The following is a 6,479-nucleotide window of genomic DNA, read 5'->3' as shown; positions in this document are numbered from 1 at the left end:
TTTAAGGTACTTGTGCAAAATGTGAAAATATTTACTGGGTGTGATGAACTCGCCTCCCTCATCAAAGATCTATCATCTCGAACTAAACCTGCCCTGGAGCAGGTAAGCCATCTCATAAACTACCATGGTGATTTACTCCTCCGGTAAGAAGAGAAGCAGCTTTGTACGACGGAAAACCCTGAGTTAAACCTGACGTTACCTCGATAACCGCTATTTAATTGATGGATTCTAAACACCTAAAGTGCCTAAACCTTTTGGGGGTTTCTGAGAAGGATGTATGACTGTGCCTTGTAAAGCGTTCAAAATTCTCATAATTTCCTTGTGGTATTGATACAGTGAAACGTTTCATTTATGAGAGTGATCCGAGTGAACGTTTTGTTGAATGTGAAAACATCGGCTTTCCTCCAGACACCACCAATGTTTCTCCTAAAAGCCCATGTGTGACTTCTTTATGAGACTTAAACCATTTGAGGGCAAAAGTAGTCATGATGAACCCGCATTTACCAGCCAGCTAAATTTGAATCAAAACAACCAGATCATTTCCAATCATTTGACTTTTCCACAAGGTTAGAATGTCTTCACTGTGCACATGAACCATCCACTCTCCTCCCCCTGTATTTCAGCAGCTGCCTCGTAAACGTGCCCATGTGTCGACCATACCCGGCCGACAACAGCCAATATCAGCTACTAAATGACCCATCTCTAACAGGCTTCACTACTACCTTGTTTTCTTGACAACCACACGGCAACTGTCTTGTATTCCTCACACAATTCCACCCTTGTCACCGGTGGGCTGTCTCTCTCCTCCACTCGCACTTCTCCCTGCCGCCTGACAGCAGGTAGAAATGAGTCATAAACAGACACCACTCACCATGGCCAGATGCTGTTTTACTGGGTTCTTCTGACACAGTCAGCTCTGGCTGAGTGGTAGCTCGCTTTAAAAATGAAAAACAAGGGGAGAAAACACAGCGTTTACTCCGCTGAGGCTTCCTCTGTGTCATCTTCTTCGTTTCACGAGAGGTTTAAGAGAGTCACACATACGATTTCTATTAGACCAGTCATAGATTAAATTTGAAGAAGCTATTTTTTATACTTTTTCAAAAAGTTGCCTTTATAAGGTCACAATAAAATACCCCATGTTAAGGTGTTTAGTTTTCCTAAGCTATGCATTTTTTCATGTTCACTTTTTTTCATGCTGTGTTTATACCTATATTTTCATTGTTCTACTTGTGTAGTCCTGCTCGGTATTTGTTTAAGTACATGTATTTTAAATATTGAATATGTTGTGGGTTTTTTTTATGTAAAACTCTTATCTCAATTTTACTTTCATGAGTTGCTTATCATGATTAGTGTCTAAACCTCCCATTTTCCTTGGCGACACTCACAGTTTGTACCCTACTTTTCTTAATAATGCATTAAAGTTAGGGACTGCACAAAAATTATATGGGTGGGAAAAAGGGGTCGAAAAGAGTTTTGTCATTTTTCTTTTGGCTGAAGTTAGGGTTATCAGACTTTTTGGGAGACCAGGTGGTGGTCGTTTTTTTTTAAGTTGCAAATTGATATTCTATTTCAGCCTTTTACAATTCAGTCATTATTAGAATATAACCACTGAAATATAGTTACTTTAATTATAGTGACTGCCTCCAAGGAACATTGTTTGCATTACCGTCCCAAATCCCAGCACACAAGGCAATCACAGTTCAGACTGTTTCTCATTAGTGGTTCCTACAATGGTGGACAAATTACAAAATGCTAATAGACCAGGGGCATCTCTCCCCTCTCTAGCTTCAAAAACATCTTCAAGACTCATCTTCAGCGAGCACCTCTAACACCCTGCCTGACGCATGCAGTGTTTGCCAAATAAGTAAATGTAATGTAGTAATATCAGAAAGACTTTCACACGCGCCATTGTTGATAAATTTGCACTTAACAATAAACTCTTCTTTCTCTGTATGAGGCTTTCATTAATGTGTACATTGGTGGTGGATGCTAGAAGTTGCAATAGGTTTAAACTAGGGCACACAAATATACAAGACCGTCCTCTTATCACACCAATCGTCTGCGCAAGCAGCTTGTTACTACCCATGGTAACGTTTTATTGTGTGGCGTTCCCCTAGCGGCTAAAGTAATTATGACGGGAGCAAAGGAGGAAATTGGGCGACTTAATGTTACGAGCGACAAAGTCTTCGTTGGGAAGTCGGGGTGGATGGATGGGACAACACAGCAAACCGCAGTTTGTTTCCCTTGTGAAACTGATAGTCAGCATTGTTTCTTTAATCCATGACCGTTCCACAACCTTAACCGCGTGTTTGTTGTTGTAACCATGACAACATAGGTCCTTTAACCTGAAGGAAGTACTTATTTTAACCCAAACCACGATCTTTTCCAAAAACGAAGCGGGTAGATTTTGGGGCCTAAATCGAACAAAACCGTGACCGTTCCACATCATTAACTGTCTGTTTGTTTTTGTTACCATGATGATGAGGGTAAGGTATGTTCCAATGAGTTATATCCAAGGGTAGTTACAAGTGACTTATTGTTGTTTAACAATATATTAATAGACAAATATTGTTCTGAAATGTTGTAGTCCAGAGATGGTTGAAATAACAGTAAGAACCCTGGTGACATTAGTAGTACAATAATTTTTGTACAGTCCCTAACCTAGCAGGAAAAGCATTATGTGATCTTCTGACCTTACTTTAGTGCAAAATGACCAAAATCTAGTAATTGTTTCTCACAAAAAGAGCATCATTTTGCACAATTTTTAGTGTGGTGTGAGGTGCGTTCTTACGGTGTATGTGCAAGTAATAGTACTGTACTTATTACAAAGTACTGAATTAAGAAGCAGTGGGAAAAAAATCTTCACTGGTGCAGGCAAAGCCAATAAGCATTCGAAGATAAGTTAAATACCACAAACTAAATCCAAAATGACAAGAAATGATGTATGTCAAACATTGACACACGGGCCAAATTGCATTGGTTTCTCTTGTTTCACATAGTCAATCTTCAGGGGAAAATAAGGTGATTGGAAGGTGGTATTTTTGGAAATGTGCAGACAATTTCCCTTTTTTCCCCTTTCTGATTTAGTCTAGTTCTTTCCTGACGTCACATTGATATTGTTTTTTGCTGACAACATGTTGATCTCACAAAAATACATATATTTAATAATCTTATCCCCGTGCTCAACGCCAACCCTCGTTTTTTACAAGAAGTCTCAGATAGAGTACATATTGAAATTTGCAAAACAAACAACCCCAACTTAAAACCATCAGGACCCGAACTAACCTCAACCCGTGTTGTAAAAGTTGCAGTGCCAACTTGCTCATGCATGCCCTGAGAGAAGAGGAAAGCCAAACCCAGAGAATTTGGGAAAATGGGCATAGGGTGATTGAAACAATCAGTAAAGCAAATCCAAAGGGATGGATCCATGGCAGTATCCTGACACCAGACACTTTGTAGTAATATCTTGGGTCTTAAATATGACTTGTAAACTGCAGGAGGGACCATCTGGTGGGAAGGATATGAAACCAGTTTAAGCTGTACTATATTATAGAGTAAATACTTAAATACTCTAGATTTGACTTTTTGATTAGTTTGTTTCGACAATGATTGATTAGAGCAAAGAAAGAGTTCCAATTGCTTAAAGAAATCATTTGACTGTATGATCATTTGCACTGTAATCTGTCCTTTCAATATCAAGTCAGTGGACACTTAAAACACAGGAAACATGGGGGAACAGCAAGCTTCATTTTTTGCAATTTGTACATCTGTTGCACTTCTGAACAAACTACAACCTCCCAAGGATGGGACGTTGTAGTCAATGGGACATTGAGAAATCTCATTGAGAAGAAAACCTGATGTGAAGCAACATCAGGTTGCCAGAAAGTGCTGGCCAAGAAATAGCCTGGCCCAAAACTCTGTGTAAACCTAAACTTTTTACCTTCAACACTCCAATCTTTATAAACTAAGCTAATTAGCCACTGTAGTTTCATACAGCATACAGATATGAGGGTTATATTTTTCTGCCATTCTTGACAATAAATCAAATGAGCATAGGCATATTTTACATGAAGGCAAAAGCTATTCTATTGTTCTTAGTAAATCGCAAAACATGAGCCAAATCTTCCTTCATTTCGTTGATTGTTGTTTGTCGGATTGGACATCTGTGTGGATAAAGTTTGCGGTCATATTGCAACTGCATCTTGCCGACGTTTCTGAAACAGTGTGAATGCAACTAATGTTTTGCTCCAAGCAGCACCCATACTACCCAGCCAGGCGAAGGAAAGGGCTTATCAAAGCTTCCTGTCCATAAAAGTGAACATAAACATTCATCCACCATTTCTGTCTCTGTAAGTTGAAGCATGTGTGTGTTTTGTTGGACGAAGCAGTTGCAGCCAGCATTGGCTTTGACCACACATGATATCTAGGTTCAATACTGTGGTGTTGTCATGAACACCAATACATTTCAGCGTACAAAAGAGTTATCCATCATTCTACGTGTTCGTGTTGCAAAATGTGCTCCTCGGCCTTTATGGCATAAGCTTAAAGGGTGCTGGAGTGATGGGCCAAATATTCCAAGAAAAACCTCAGCTCTCCGGTTCCCTGAAAGCTTTCTTGGTCAACAAATGATTCAAAAAGAGGGAGAGGAGAAGGCACTGCCAAAGACACCCACCACTGGCCTCATTGTAATATCTGTCAAAATATAAATCAATAAGATCTGAAGACAAATGACTCAGTGGCGGATGTTGCGAAGCCAAGCACCCCTGCCCTGAAACCGAATTCCAGCATCTCATATGAATTTCAATTATGCTTTTGTAAACTTTTTAGATATGCATCACCTCGCTGCGGGTGTATGTCAGGTTATAAATCAGCGGCCCACATTCCTGATTCAGGACCCAGTGCTGACTTCAGCACTGTCACACTCGATGGCAATGGGGTGAAGGTTATCGACCAGACCCATGGGCCAGAAAACAATATAAGCTTACAGCGAGTACCCAATTGCACCGTGCATGGCAGAACATCTGCGCAACACATGTCCACTGCACAGACAAGGAGTGACTTGTGCTCACACACATCAGCAACATCCCAAAAGGCACATAGGGAAGTCAATGAATATTCGACCCTGTTAATCCCTCCTCAACAAGCTCCGCTCCCATGCTCGCTCCCCTCGTTATGCACAACTTCACTCCTCCTCTGCAATTTTCTTTTATAACATGACATTACAGAGATCATGGCACTATCTCCAAATGTGTGGTCATGAGCATTATAATCAGAAGAAGCAGAAAAAAGGGAAATCTGATAACTCCAGATTATGCTGTTAAATTACAAGCTTTGATTGCACGGGGGAGGGATTTGCATTTCCCTCTTCCTGTGAATTTAAAATGTCTGTAATAATTGCCATTGTGTACAATAATGTAGCTAAGTGGAGACCGCTGAATTAAACTATTCTTGAAAAAAATGGAAAGAAAGTAAGACCATCATCGAACTATAGCCACGACTGAATGTCAAACCTTAACTTAGACCCCCTGAGAACGTGTAGAAGTGCTTTACATTTCATATTGGGAAGATTAAAAAAAAGGACTGCTGCTGGAATGACCCCCAGCTGCTGCAACAACTGAGAATGAAGATGATGTGATTCTTGGATATGCCAGAGAAAAATCCAATATTTGGCTCGGAGGAGTCATAATTGTTACGACACAGGCAAATCCTCTCTTAGAGATCAAAAATTCACTTTAATAAGACTGTATGAGTGTTATATAAAATTAGGCTCTAATATGAAGTACCTCCAATTTAACTTCTTTACTGTAATAAAGTCCAGGAAATCAGTATTAAATATTATTGGTATTTCTAGTTCCACATTACCATCCCTTCCTTCGATGAATGAGGCACACCACAGTGTGTGTTGAAGTCTGCTGGAGGTAATTTCATGCACTGTATTATTAAACCCTTGTTCAAATATAACAGGGTGGGGCTATTGGCTATTAAAACCAATCCAGCGACACATAATACACGACATATGGTAATACTCCAATCCGCAATAAGCAATCACGCCACATGAGGTGCCAGGGTAGCAGTACGTCGTAGGCTCCGTACTGTGTCGGTAATGTCAACCCCCAGCATAGTGCGGCTCTGAAAAGGGACTGCATATTGTTCTTGACACTGAAGCCAGGACAGAGAAGTGCAAGGGAGTGAGGAAGCCTAATTGTGATGTGTCATAATTTCCCGCTCAGGATATGGGTGAGGTCAAAGGTGCAATAGAGGGAGTCCATCGCAGGCAGAGCATGCTGAAGTCATCTGTACAGAGTTATTCGGGATGAGGTGAAAGCAACTTGGTCAGACATGAGACCTAATCAGATTTCAAAGTAAACACGGTGCCGCCGGCTCCAGAAGGCTGAGTCCAAACATTGTTGCTAATTGCATCTGTCTTCATTTTCCGCAACCCTCTGTACAACACCAACAAAAAAGAAATCTAGATGGAA

The sequence above is a fragment of the Scophthalmus maximus genome, chromosome 1 (genome assembly GCF_022379125.1).
Source record: "Scophthalmus maximus strain ysfricsl-2021 chromosome 1, ASM2237912v1, whole genome shotgun sequence".
In the NCBI taxonomy this organism is placed as follows: Eukaryota; Metazoa; Chordata; class Actinopteri; order Pleuronectiformes; family Scophthalmidae; genus Scophthalmus; species Scophthalmus maximus.
The sequence above is the reverse complement of the archived record's forward strand: the minus strand, read 5'-3'. Positions refer to the sequence as shown.